Consider the following 15,000-nt stretch of genomic DNA (forward strand, 5'->3'; position numbering starts at 1 on the left):
AAAAAGTAGGGGTGTGCATGATCCGACTCGATCTGAAGACTCGGTCTGACTTCGAGCACTTTAGGGACTAATTTGGTGTGATTTTATTGGGTTTAGGGTCGGGTAAGTATCTCATAAATAGACCCGGTCATTATTTTGGGTTGGGTCCGGATCATAGCTCAAGTCACCCGAACTCGGTCCAGTAGTTCGGTCATCATACACAATTAATATTTTGTGTTATTAGTGATGGATGTGATGGCTATTCTTATGTGGAATTTAAGTATTGTAAATTTTAATATTTTGTGTTATTAGTTATTATAAGACTATAAGTTAATATTTTATGTTTAAAATGCATAAGATTTTAGACTAATGCATAATATTGTGTTATTTGTATTGATTTAAATATTTGGTGTTATTAGATAATCCGGGCCTGCTACACATACAAGCAAAAAGGCCCTACAAGTCATACAAGCTCCCAGCCCACAATCCTTGCACACGCGCACTGAATTACATTGAATGGAGCGTCATTTACACGCGCTCCACTCAAACGGTTGCACTTCGCGTAAACCGCTCCATAATGGCGCACTCTTCCACTCCTTAATGGCGCACTCTTCCACTTCTCCAAGCCATTCAAAGAAAACACAACCGTTCCATTTTCGAGCAACATTCGAAAATGAAGATATACAACTCGTCGCTAAGATTCAAAAATTCCATCAACACAACATAGAACTCTCGATCAAGAATCTCCAGAAAAAATAAAGTTATAATACTCAAGGTACGTTACGTTACTATTTTAGTCATCCTGTATATTTTCCACATTTCGAAATCGAAGAACTAGGTTTTACTGTTCTTCTACGTTGTTGTACGTTTTACTGTTCTTCTTGTTCTACACCTCATTTTACAGTTTATAATATTCTACTTGTTCTAGGTTTTACTGTTATTCTTGGTTCTATGTTAAACTGTTCTTCTTAGTTCTTCTAGGTGTTACTGTTCTTGTTGTTCTAGTTCTTCTGGTAACTGATTTTTGGGGGTATATTTCGTAGTTTGGTGGGTATATATAGAGTAATTTATTGGGTGTATATGGCATAAATTGTTGGGTGTATATTTCTGAACTGATATACTGTAATAGTCAGCAGTTGCAACTGTTCTTATATTTGCTTGTCCATGGGTGTATATTGCTTGACCTTGTAATGTTGCTTCACCTTGAATATTAATGCATATTTGAGTGATATCTGACTGATATATATGGGTGTATCTGAATCATATCTATGGGTGTATCTGACTCATATCTATGGGTGTATCTTACTGATATCTATGGGTGTATTTTTCATTTCAGAAAAAATGGCAGCAAGAAACCAAGCTGGAAAAAATGTAAGAACAAATATATGTCTTAGATGAAATCAGTTTTATATAATAGAAATATATCTGACTATAATTTTGTTTTTGTTTACAGGAAACCAAAGACCTTAAGTGTGCAATACATTTGTTAAGTGAGAAATTCAGAAACATGAGTGAGGAGAAGAAAACGATTGTTAGGGATTTGGGATTCAGTGGCTTGATGCACATCCCGCCACTAAGGGTGCATCACCAAGTATTAAGGGAGTTGGCTAACAACTTCAAATTAGGGGAGAACAGACTAGAAACCAGCTACGGTTCTTTTAAAATAAGACCAAAAACAATAGGTGATGCGCTTAGCATCAACGCATCAGGTAACTCGCTAAAAATTATAGGTGTATATTAACTGATGCTTGGGTGTATTTAAATTGATGCTTGGGTGTATTTGAACTGATTTTCATACTATGTTGTTTTCCTTTTTTAGGAGATCTATTTCCTCAGAAAGTCAATTATAAGGATCTTTCTGAGGATGATAAAGAAATTTTTAGAAGATTCCAGGGTAAGACCCTCAAAAATCTTACAGATGAGATGATGGATATTGGCGTTGGTAACGAACAGGATCGCCTAATGTTCAAGAGGATTTTCATCCTCTATATACAGATGGCGTTCCTTTTACCAACGACAATAAACAAAATCTCACATGTGCACCTGGCCCCAATTTTTGAGATGGACACCATAACAGAGTGAAACTGGGGAACGCATGTTTTGAGTTTTATCATCAAGGGCATAACCGATTACAAGGAGAAAAAGAAAAAGGCAATTGATGGCTGTCTCTTTGCCCTGATGATAATTTACTTTCATCTTTCTAAAAATAAAGACAAGAAGAGGGCAGAAAGACCTCCAAAATCCTGGATTGCCAACTGGAGTAAGGAGCAGTTGGTTGAAAGAATGAGGGCAAAAATAGAGGAAAATATGGTAAGTGAACATAATATGTTGGGTGTATTTTATTTACCTGAATGCTGCTAACTAAAATTTCTAATGTTTCAGGGGATTGTAAAGATGGCGGAAACAAGAGAGAAAATGAAAAAAATAGAGAAAAAAGAAAAAAACAAGAAATCAAAAAAATAAAAAAAGGAAGGCAAGTTCAACATCGTCTTCGGAGACAGAAACAACTGATAGTGACAGTTCTACCTCTGAGTCTGAGACTCAAGAAGACTCAGAGGATTCACCAAGAAAAGAACCCAGCAAAAAAGGAAAAAAGTAAGTACCATACTTGGGTGTATTTTCTTTATCAAGTTGGATGTATTTTGTTGACCCATTTGGGTGTATTTTGTTTATCAAGTTGGGTGTATATTGTTTATTAAGTTGGATGTATTTTGTTTATTATGTTGGGTGTATCTTGTGCATTCACTTGGGTGTATCTTTTTCATTCATTTGGGTGTATTTTATATCTTTAGTATGTTTTAAATAATGATTGTTTGCCTTCCAGAATGGACTCTAAAAAAAGAAAGAAGAGTCAAGAGGATTCTGATTCCGAATCTGAATCAACTGATGAGTAATGTTCTGAAATTATTACTCCTTTCTTTTGGCTTTATTATCAAGATTTCATGTATTAACAGAGTGTCTCTTATTAACTTATAGAAGCGAATAATCATCACCAGTGAAGAAGCAAAAAAAAAAAGAAAAAGACACAAAGAACACCAAAAAAGTAAGCACTTCCTTGGATAATATTTTGTGATAAAATTAATTTTTTATTTCTGATTCATACTTGTTTTTTCCACCCAGGACACAATCCAAAAAGAAAAAGGTTGTTGTTGAGCATTCATCTCCTGAACAAGATCAATTCTATCATGGGTACAGTACTTTGTAAGCTATATTAACGTCTATCATCAAGATTATTTTTGTTAACATGTTCTTTTATGCATGTACTGTCAGATCTGAAATTGGAAGTGAAGATCTAGATGAATTCTTAAGAGAAAACAATGAAAAATCTGCTGCAGAGGAGTATGTCTTTTTGGGGTGTATATTTCAGATTTTAGGGTGTTTTCTTTGCTAATAATTGTTTCTTGTTTCGCAGGGAGAAGGAAGCTGACCTGCGATCGACGGAAGGTCACTATGTCTCCTCTTAAACGTAAGAAGCTTTATTTGATAAAATCTTGTTATCATGATTTAACTGTATGATATTTTGTCTGAATAACATGAACTCTGTTTAGAATACCGGACGTAAACTTGGGAAGTGATGATCCTTCCTCTCAAGGACACACAGAACAAAGTAGCGTAAACAGACCGACAGAGAGCATGCAATTTCTCTTTCAAATAACCATTACTTTTGTTCTTTTATTACCTTCTACTTCTAATTTTGTATATATTTTTTTTAGAAAAAAAAGCCCTTTATTGTTTTATTCGAGAAAAAAAAGGCAGGAAAAAAAGCAAAAACTGCAAGTATGTAAGTTCTCAAAAAACAAAGCCTGTCTTTCTTTTGAATTGTTCGGGTGTATTTTTAACTTTCTTTGGGTGTATTTTAGGTTAAGTCTGGTTGATGAGTCAGCCAGTGAGCCGGCTGATTCGAATATGATGGTTGTGAGGGAAGAGACACCGTCCGAAGGGCTTGCAATGTGAGTTTTTCAAGAATATTTCAACCTTATAACCTTTTTATTTTCAAAGGCATTGTTAACCTTTCATTTTTCTTCTTGTTTAGAGTTCCGATTCAAGTTTGTGTACCAGTGTCCCAAACAACCACTGTGCCGGAATTTGAAGAAACACCTGAGACAGAATATGAACCAACCCCCTCTGCTACAAATTGAAGGAACTACAAAAACGTAAGAAATAGTATTGGGTGTATATTTGTTTACAGTTTGGGTGTATATTGGGTTACAGTTTGGGTGTATATTGTTCCTGAATAATTTTTTTTACGTCATGATTAATTTTATGTGCCGTGCAGCACTCCTGAATCCCCCCCCCCCAACTTGAAGAAAGCACACCCACACTTCTCCCAGCTCCATCTAAAATGTAAGTTCATCAGAGTAAAATCAATGTTTTGGTTATCATCCGTATATTCTTATTCTTATAATATGTTATACATGATCACGCAGTAATCCAGCCCCAGAAGACGCTGCTGCGTTGATGATGATGGCATGGACAGCATCGTACGTTCCTAAAAAAGATCCGATGCCATCATTCAGCCTTGGCTTCACTGATTCCAGCCAAGAAGAAACAACAACGCAGGAGGGGGCGTCAACACAAGATGAACACATGGCAAAAACTCCAGAAACCCCAAAACTGCTAGAACAATTAGAGGATCTGGTACATAAAATTGCAAGTGGTGTGGTGACAAAAAAAGAAAAAAGTCCAGAGATTCCAAAGGAGAGTGGGGCAGAGAGTTTCGAGAAGTTTGAAATTCCTGTCAGGCCAAATTTAAATACTACTGACATGAAACAGAAATGCTACCACTGGGCTATACGAGTGAAGACCTATGCAGATGGGCTAACTGATGAGTTTGACAACGTCTGCAGACTCCAAGCCCAAGATAGCTACACTCTGTCAAAACTCTACCTTGCATCACTCGCGCCTAAAATGCATATAGAAGCTGAGGTAATATTACAACAACATTAATGTTTTTATCACCAAAATTAACTACAATCCTGATTGTTGTAAAATTAATTTCGGCATCTTTTTTTAGATTGTCTCTGCCATGTGCTTCATCATAAACCAACAAAATATTCAAAGGTTTCAAGAAGAAGTATACTGTCTCCCCCCTGATATTGTGGTAAGGGTTGCTTCAACAAATTTTGGGTGTATTTTCTGCATTCCTTAGGATGTATTTTTTTCTTACATTGGGTGTATTCTGTTTATTCATTTGGGTGTATTTTCTGTGTTCAATTGGGTGTCAGTTGTTTATTCGTTTAGGTGTATTTTCTGGATTCATTTGGTTGTTCTCAATTTTTGCAGAATATGGCCCTTACAAATCATCCACAGGGGGTATTCTTATAGCCTAAAAACAATAAGCCATTCAAGGTGGAAGACTACCCAATGTTCATACCCTTCTTGGACCTTCAAAAATTAAAATCACATCGTTATGTAAGTTTTCATTTCTAAAACTACTTATTACCATTTTTTACTTATGTGCCAAATAAACTAAAACAGTGTTCAATCTGAACATATTTCAGATATTTGCACCTGTTTGCCATTCACATCATTGGTGGTTATGGGTCGCTGATACAAGAAAGAGGAAATTTTATATAGTGGACCCATTACACAACAAATCTCCTTCCGATGCGAGAATTGTGCTGAATACATTTGTTGTAAGTTGGTTCTGTGTTCTGTATTATATATATATAGTTGGGTGTATTTCTGTTTAATATAAGGGGTAACTATTAACTTCTTTGGGTGTATCCTTTTATTGAAATTATTCATGTATTACTGATTTGTTTTGTGTTTTAAGGGATACGTAATTTCACGAATTAAAGTATATGCTGGAGGGGCACCTCTGAAATCAAAGGACAAGGACAGGGAAATTGTAGCACCATACCTTCACATCTCGGGCCAAAAGACAAGGTATAAATCTTTCACTCTGAAAATTAAAATTTCCTATATGTAATTTATAATTTATTTTTCTGTTTTCAGCTATGACTGTGCTATCTACGTAATGAAGTGGCTTGAGATATTTGAGCCCGCAAACATTAAGAGGCAGAAGTATGAGTGGGACAATTGGACCCAGGTAAATATGTTTAAAACTAAATAACTCTATATTACATTACTCAATTAATATGGTTGATTAAACAGAATATTCTTTTTTACTGTAGGACGAGGTGGACCACTTTAGAGTAGAATATGCTTCTCGGATTCTATTTCATGACATGAATCTAGACAAAGATGAAGCCATTAGGGGAAGTAATGCAATCAGACTGTCCAAGCCATCCTCGTTGTTATTGAGTCCATATTGTCAGATAGATTCTCAGGATGTTGACACTGTTTAATGTAAATGTTATATAGTCTTGTAACAAATGGAAGACATGTTGTAAATATTTGACAATTATAATGCAGTTTATTGTGAAATTTCTTTCAATAATTAAACTATGTCTGCTGTATTCAAAATGTATGAATTACAGGTACTATAATATGAAGGAAAACATCAAATTAAATATACACCCATAACCTGCCATTTTTTACACCCAAAGATAGTTGAATATACACCCTGAAATCTATCCCCCCTGATGCTTTGTGCCTAAAACCCTGAACCCTAAACACTTAAAACCTAAACCCTTACCCCCTAACCTGTAAACCCTAAAACCCTAAACGCTAATACCTAAAACCCTTAAACCGTTGTAAAAAAAAAAACAAACAGTATTTTATAACATAAAAACAACATTCTGAAGTATATATATGTATCTATATGTAAAATTTGAATCACAAGAAAATTCACAAAAATACACCCAAAAGAACAGTGCTTTTACACCCATATATACTGGAATTTGAATGCACCACTGATGCAGCATCAAACAGGTTTATTTGAATATAACAAACTCACATATTAGCTAAACTATTAACGAGAAAAATAAACTCAATCACCACAAATTTAAAGAACATCACTTTTACCTCACTTAAAACTTTCGTTTTCTTCTTCTTTGTGGCATTTGTAATCTGTTTGTCCAACTTTGAACCTAGCCTATTTTTTGGACGTCCTCTTGTTCGAATCCTTGGGGGGCTTTGAAGCTCGTTAATGGATTCCAAGTTGGCGTCTTCGTGAGATAAAGAAGATGTCCTCTTCCTTTTGGCTTTTAATGATTTCATCTCAGCCATGACGTTATCGTACGCACGGTGCAGAATTACAGTCAGCTCCTCTGATTCGGATGCAAATTCGCAAATATTTTGCGAACGAAAAATCAATTGGTCAAACCTCTTGCTTCTTGGCTCCAACAGTGGCTCGTCGTGGCTGCTCTTGATGTGTGTGTGTCGCCTCTTTACCTTCTTGCTCCATCGTTCCAGTATATATCTAGGTGACACTTGGCTTACTTGTTCAAAGCTTAACACGCTTAGTGCGTGACGACACAGTATCCCTCTCGACTCGAATAATAAGCATTGGCATTTTACCTCGGCTGCTACTGAGTTGTAAGTAACCACAAACTTGTTGAATATTGAGCTGGAAACTTGTTCTCTAACCTCATATACTGAATAGCCTAGAGCAGAATTCGTTAATCTAGTGATGTAATTCGCCTTTCCTCTGAATTGCGCTTGGACTTCCCTAAATTTTTTTATGAGTGTACAAATCTTGAAACTGAGCTTCAATGGAGGATTTGGTTGCACACGGTATGACCGTATGAAAATCTGCAGCATCTGATTCTCTCTCTGCTTGCTCCCTGCTTCCGAGGCAATTATCGTATTGTTTGACGAATTGAATAAGCGAGCTGTTCCGGGTAATAAACTTGTTAAAAAATGAATGCATGCTCTCGCTCCTTTGTGTGCTTCTCATCCCTGCTCAGAAGTGGTGATCCAGATAAATTGGAACCCATATATGACGGTCTTCATAGAGATCTGCATAATACACCCAAACACAGACTATAAATACACCCGATAAAAATTAAATTTACACCTCTGCTGCAGATTTTAACCCAACACTACCTGAAAGCCACTTGTTGTCCACAAGACCAAAATTTAGCAGAAAATCATTCCAATTCCTATCAAATGAGTCTTTGCTATGAGAGTTCCAAACAACTTGGCTCATTTCTTGTTCAATATCTGCATGTCCCTTGTACCCGTTTAATTTACTTGGAATCTTCTTCATGATGTGCCAAATACACCAACAGTGAATTGTTGTTGGCATACAGGCCTCTAAAGCCCTTTTCATTGATGCGCATTGATCGGTGAGAAACCCTTTCGGAGCATTTTCTCCCATGCAACGAAGCCAACATTGAAATAACCATTTGAATGATTCAATTTCTTCGTTTTTCATCAAAGAGCATACGAGAAGTGTTTACTGACCGTGGTGATTCACCCCGACAAAAGAACCACAAACCAAATTATACCTGAAACAAATTACCATAGTGCAGAATGGAAAATCATTAAGTACACCCAACAAATGCTTTGTATACACCCAAAAACAGCCAATATACACCTCTGCTGCGGATTCATAAAAATACATTAATTTAGCATCATAAACAAGAACAGTTTGTTACCTGTTTGTATTGTAGGTGGTGTCAAATGAAATAACATCTCCGAAATACTCAAAGGTAGCTCTACTTCATGCATCGGCCCAAAAAGCCAGCTTAATCGATTGATCCTCCTCGAGTTCAAGCTCAAAAAAGAAATTCTGATTCTTCTCTTTCATTCTTAACAAATATTTCCCGAATTCCTTTGCATCTTCTTGTTCGGAAACATTCCACACTTCCCTGGTAATGTAATTTCTCACATCCTTTTTCAATAAAATTTAACTCGCGGTGACCCCCGGCAGCCGCAACAAATGATTGGTAAGTTTTGCTTGGTCTGATACCGGCCTCCTCGTTATTCTCTATTGTACGACGAATGGACATGCTTAGTTCCCTGTGCTGTTTGAGCATCTCTGCTTTACTTGGATAGCAAGAGTGTGAATGATCCAGCACAACCTTTGAAATGATCCAAGCACCAACATCCTTCAATGTGTGTAAATAAATTCTTGCAGGACAGTTTAAACCGGCTGTCGGATTCGTCTTCTCGATCGGAGATATTTTAGATTTCCATTTTCTCTCTCTGCTACATATAATCAATTGATTCTTAATCTCGTTTTCCTTCCTATTTGTGCTCCGAACTCTTGTAGAAAAACCTGCAGTCTTGGCGTAGTTCCTGTAAAATTTTCCAACATCTTCAAGGGTGGTAAAGGTCATTCCAACCTTCGGAACAAACTGGTCATCAACAACAGAGAGAGGCTGCAGAATACACCATGTCAAAAACTATAAATACACCCAATCATTGCTAATATAATACACCCGAACGGCAACAACTCAACTAAAATGACAATAAAAGCCATAAGCTGTAAATACACAGGATGCAGAATATACCATGACAAAAAAAATACACCCTATCATGTCTGATATAATACACCCGAACAACAACAACTCACCTAAAATAACAAAAAAACAATAAACTGTAAATAAACAGGTTGCAGAATACACCATGTCAAAAACTAAAAACACACCCAATCATGTCTGATATAATACACCCGAACGACAACAACTCAGCTAAAATAACAGAAAAAGCCATAAACTGTAAATACACCCACACTTTCCAAAAAAATACACCCAAAAAAGTTCTGATCTACACTCGAGCGTCTGCTATAAATTCCAGATAATTAATCAAAACTAATACATTACATTCAATCCACAGATTTATGTTGATGCGTTAGTCTCACAGTCAATGTTCACAAATTATTCAGCTACACAATGCTATATAAATTACTACAACAAAATTCAGAGTAATCGTATGTAAATCAAACCTCAGGAACTTCGTTAGATTCAAATTCATAATCCACTTCGCCCTAATTCAGCTGACAATCTGAGGTTGAATCATCCATTATCTTCAAAACGAGTTTAAACTTTGATTTCAGAAAACAAAAAATCGAATAGAAAACGAAGCTGGAGTTACAAAGAGAGAAGAACGAAGAACGAAATAAGGAGAACGAGCAAATCTAGAAATAAGGAGAACGAAGAAGGAAACAAATCTTTTAAATTTGGTAATTATATATACGCGGGATCTTTATATAGCGCGTGTATTGGACGTAGACCTTGCAGCGCGTTTTTGGGGTTTATTCGTTAATGAATTTGTAAAGCATACAAGCCCTAATGGCTTGTATGCAGAGCTTTTCTGTAGATAATATTAGTATTGATTATGGTTATACTTTAATTTCAGAGAAGAGTTGGTTCTTGTTATATTTTTCTAAGTGAATTTTACCATATCAAATAACGGTTGGAGTCTTAGAAATTTGGATATTTTCACATGCTAGCTTATAAGAAGGTATCAAGATAATGTAATGTTAATGGCTCGGTTTTCACCCGGTTTTTACCCAGTATAGTCGTGGCTCGAAAGTGTATAAGTTTCATCGAGTCTAGGGTCGGATTCGGGTCTAATAAATAGGCCCAATATAAAAGTTATAAAAAAAATGTATATTCGGAGAGTATCATTTTAACATCTCTTAAAAAAAGAAAGTGAAATTTTTTCAAAAAATAAATAAAGAACATTTAGGTCACGCTAGGTTTGATTTAATCTTACTTGTTTCCCAAAACACACTGTAACTGGATGATCATTTCTTCTTCTTCTTCAAATGAGAATCTTCCTCTCTTTATATCAATGCCCATATATATGTAATTTTTTTTTTCAGATGGATTATTAGACCACCTTTAATCTTATACATTATAACATTACAAAATCACTTACACTGTACACATATATATACAATATTTCAAGTTTTGGATCTGAATGTGATTATTTACGCGGCGAATAAATTATACCAAAACCTGAACAATATATAATTCTTTTTTTCAATAAAAAAATTAGAAAAATGTTAATGTCACTTTCATTTTGATAATGCTATTTCTCAAAAAATTATATCTTGAAACCCAAAATTCTTGACGAGTAACTGAGTAAGCTGATTATTCAGCGAGTTTAAATTGGTTGGGAATCCAATAATTTTGTTTTGCTCTAAGAATCGTTTTTTTTATTTCATAAAACCAATTATTTTGTTTCGCTTCCCATTTTTAGCGCTTTCGATTTTTTTTTTTAAACATATTTTTTGGTTTCAATTTTTTTTTTTATTTTGTCATCATCAAAAGTGAGTAGTTTCCTAGAGTATGAAAGCCAATACCAAAACATAAAATTAGAGTATGAAAGTCATGACTAAAAATCAAAGTCCGTAGTTGAGGCCCATCTTTGTCCATCAAGTTCTTAAACCTCAAATGGGTGCACACGACTAAGGCCCAAAAATAAAAAAAGAAGGTCATAGTACAATGCAACATGGCATGTTATTGTGTGCAATTGTGAAACATATCTCATCCTATAATCACGAGGTAATGCATCCTACATAAAAATTGAGTATTTATTGAAAAATAAATCACACAAATTACAAATGTTGTTTTCAGGATTTTCATTTTTATTTTAAATATCATATTTAATTATATATGTCAAGTTAAATCAAGCTCAAAATTAACTATGTCAGCCATTATTGTTACATACTTTAATTCAAACTAAGGTCTAGGGACCAAGTACCAACTAACAAATGGCATAGACACTTGTCACATAACATCTTTGGACAAGATCACATGATCAAATTAGTTCAATTTTAAGTACATTTAAAAAAAAAAAAACTTACAAAATTTTCCATGGACATTTTGATCATTCGCAAATGTCTTGATTTTCAATTTCCAATTCCAATAAAGGGATATTTTAGAATAAATTAAAAAAAATATTTCTCAAAAAAATGATTCTTATTTTAAATATGAATATTCATTTTTTTAGAATTCGTTACTGTTCGTCAAATTACGCGATAAATTAGATATGTACATACAATTTGTTTAGTGATACGTGTTAAACTATGAGGAGGTTCGCCCAATTATAAAAGGCTTCACCTTTTTTATTGGGTTATGTTACGTATAATCGTATATACTAAAATCAGCTATTAAAATTAATTATCAGTATAAAATATATGTTGAAATATAAATATACATTAAAAATAAATTAAATTACACATATATTTATATACAAATACATTAGTAATTAATTTTAATGACTAATTTTACTATATAAATAACATTTTTTTTTATTTCACTTTCACTATTCGCTCTCAAACTTCTCTCTCAATTCAACGTCTCGCCACTCTCCATCTCTCAACTCTTCCAATTCCATCAAAAGCTAAGTGTTTTTATCTTTGTTCTTAGTTTTATTTAGTATTTATGTTATGTTTATTTATTTATTCAGTTTATATAATATTATAATAATATTATTAATTGAATAATTAGATTAGTTTATTTATTGTTTGTAATAAAAATAAATATCTGATAAATTATATTGACTTAATAAGAGTGGTGATTGATAGATTTTGTGTGGTCTTTATGACAATATTGATATACTCGGATATATTTGTGGTCATGTACCCAAACTTATGACCTTCATCAACATACTGTGTCTAGATCAATCGTGGTATCTCCTCTAACTAGTTGGTAATGGTCATGTTCTCTGCCCTCAATTGACTGAAGTAGCTAGCAAACTTCGTTCATGATTTTGAATATGCTGCATTGATAAGTACCTTCTTTAAATCTTTATTCTTGAAATACTTCCTAAAGTTGGTTGTCTTGTACAAAGGCTTAAAAGGCATGAAGCAGTTTTCAACCACTTCTATCAGCATTCAGCACAGTATCAATTGACTTGTGTCTATCATAAATGACCAAGATGTCAAGTTGCGGTATAACATGCTGCCTTAGATAAGACAAAAAAAAAAAAAGACCAGGCTTTCTTCGTCTTTCCCTCTACTACCATTTGAATTGGCATCCTCGGCTATGGCCATATGCAAGGTGCCTCCATATTTACTATACAAGTGAGTACCATCAATAGAAATTAGTGATTTGCAGTGTTTGAAAGCTTCAACACATGGTAAAAAAAAATTCAAAACACCCGATAAAACATAATACTGTCGTCATCACCGCGACTTGGTTGAGTTACAAGTTAAATCCATGTACCTACGTCGTAACAATTGTTAGAAGGTTAGTTTGTTTAATACTGCATATAAAACTAAAGACAACATAATAAGACACACCTGGTAAATACATCTGTATTACAAATAACCACCTAAAAAGGTTATTGTATAATTCTTCATAATCTCTCTATATTGTAGCGATTACCCTCTGCTTTGCAAGCCAAACCTTTCTATATGATGTTTTGTAACCAAAGTGAGTCTTAACAGATCTTTGCAAAACCCTTATGCTAATGGTCAGATCATCTTTTACCATTGTGAAGATCACTTGAGCTATCACTTTCGAATTCAACCTTCTATGATCTTACCTTGTTGATGTTTGTAGACAAGAATGAGGACCACTATATTTCCTCACCTCCATATGTCCTACCTTGGACGATAGAAAATACGTATGTTCCATTGACAACTTGCACCAAATTAAGTGTTTTGAACTGAATACTTTAAATGATCACTATCTAATATCTAATACTCCACAATCCTCCTGATGCTATACATCTTTATTGCCATAAGAACCTTTTTATTCTCAAACTGTTACTCAACTACGAACTTATTGATCGGATCATCATCGAGACCTCCCTAATTAAAAGACCAATCCTGATACATTACATTGCATCCAGATTCAACGTGGTAAAGTGAGATGGATGATCATATGACTACAAAATAGCAGGCTAAATCAGTGTGAGTTGCGAATCTATAAAGTAGTTCATCTCAACATCGTTCTCCTCCTCATCATCAGAGATATCAATCGGTTCAATTTCTACCTCCTCACTATTGGATACAGGGTTAACTAGATATGGATCGATCATTGGATCTCTAATTGTAGAGCCCTTATAGAACATCTGCTTGCCAAATACTTTCTGGATGTATCCAATCTTCATGACTTGGTCCATCATTGTTGTCTTTAGGTGGTATGTTTAGATCAATGTCCAATCTCATAATGTTTTTTTCATGGCCCCACTTGATTGAGTGTCATCACTAATCTCTAAAGAACTTTCCTCACGCAGATCAACCAGATAAATAAATTATTTCAAAATATGAATTCTAAAAATATAATTGTGCCAGCTGCTGATTAATTTTATGTCATCACCATCATCATCACCACGTAGTCGATACCTATGCCAAACAAATAAAAATAACACACAAACATTTTAGCTAAACAAAATTATCAATTAATTGATATTTATTAAAATAATACTTTTTATAATAAAAAGTATCATCTGTTTCTATTGAATATCTGTAGCAAATTTTTTTTACCTGTTTTTTGTATTGATGACTAATAGCATGCAGTACAAGATTACACAACGTTGCCAGACATCTCACATCAGGTGGTATGTCAATAAATATAGATTGAGGAGAACCTAATATAACATATTCATTATGGTCTAATAATATTTCTCCATCATAATAAATTCCTACTAATGGTATTCGAGACATTTTTCAGATAAAAAATAAGGAGATAAAAGAGGTAAAAAAAAGTGGATTTATGTACTGTAGTGAGAATAATAAATTTTAATTTTGCTTAAGAAATAATAATTTTTTTTAATTTATTTTAAAAAAAATTCTCCAATAAAGTGTTTGAACCCAAAAAAAAAAGAAAAGAAAATCAAATCCACAGCCTTCTTTTTTTGTCTGAAAAAGTATAAGGAGCCAATGGAATATTTGTACAATGTGTATAATGGAGGTTTAGGGAGTATTAGAGATATAACCATTAGTGTTACCTTTTTCCATCAGCGTAAGCTTCTGAGATGAGTGGTATCATGACATGATATTAGAGCTCTAGATCCGAAAAGTCAAAAGTTTGATCTTTGGTGAATTCTAAAATGTACACATTGTACAAATATTCCATGTGTACATTAATTACAATTTTAAAATGATATATGTTAATATATAATTGACCAATTAATTAAATACAATAGATAAATAAAAAAGTATAGGAAATTAAAATAATTTTTAATTATTTAACATTATTAACATTA

General features: G+C 34.0%; 1 long non-coding RNA gene across 1 annotated transcript; it reads left to right on the forward strand.

Moving 5' to 3' along the window:
• On the forward strand, positions 5,836 to 6,163 carry LOC107637952. The gene is made up of 3 exons (XR_001619637.2): positions 5,836 to 5,868; positions 5,938 to 6,031; positions 6,117 to 6,163. It is a non-coding gene; the product is annotated as an uncharacterized LOC107637952 (long non-coding RNA).

This window comes from Arachis ipaensis, chromosome B04, assembly GCF_000816755.2.
Source record: "Arachis ipaensis cultivar K30076 chromosome B04, Araip1.1, whole genome shotgun sequence".
In the NCBI taxonomy this organism is placed as follows: Eukaryota; Viridiplantae; Streptophyta; class Magnoliopsida; order Fabales; family Fabaceae; genus Arachis; species Arachis ipaensis.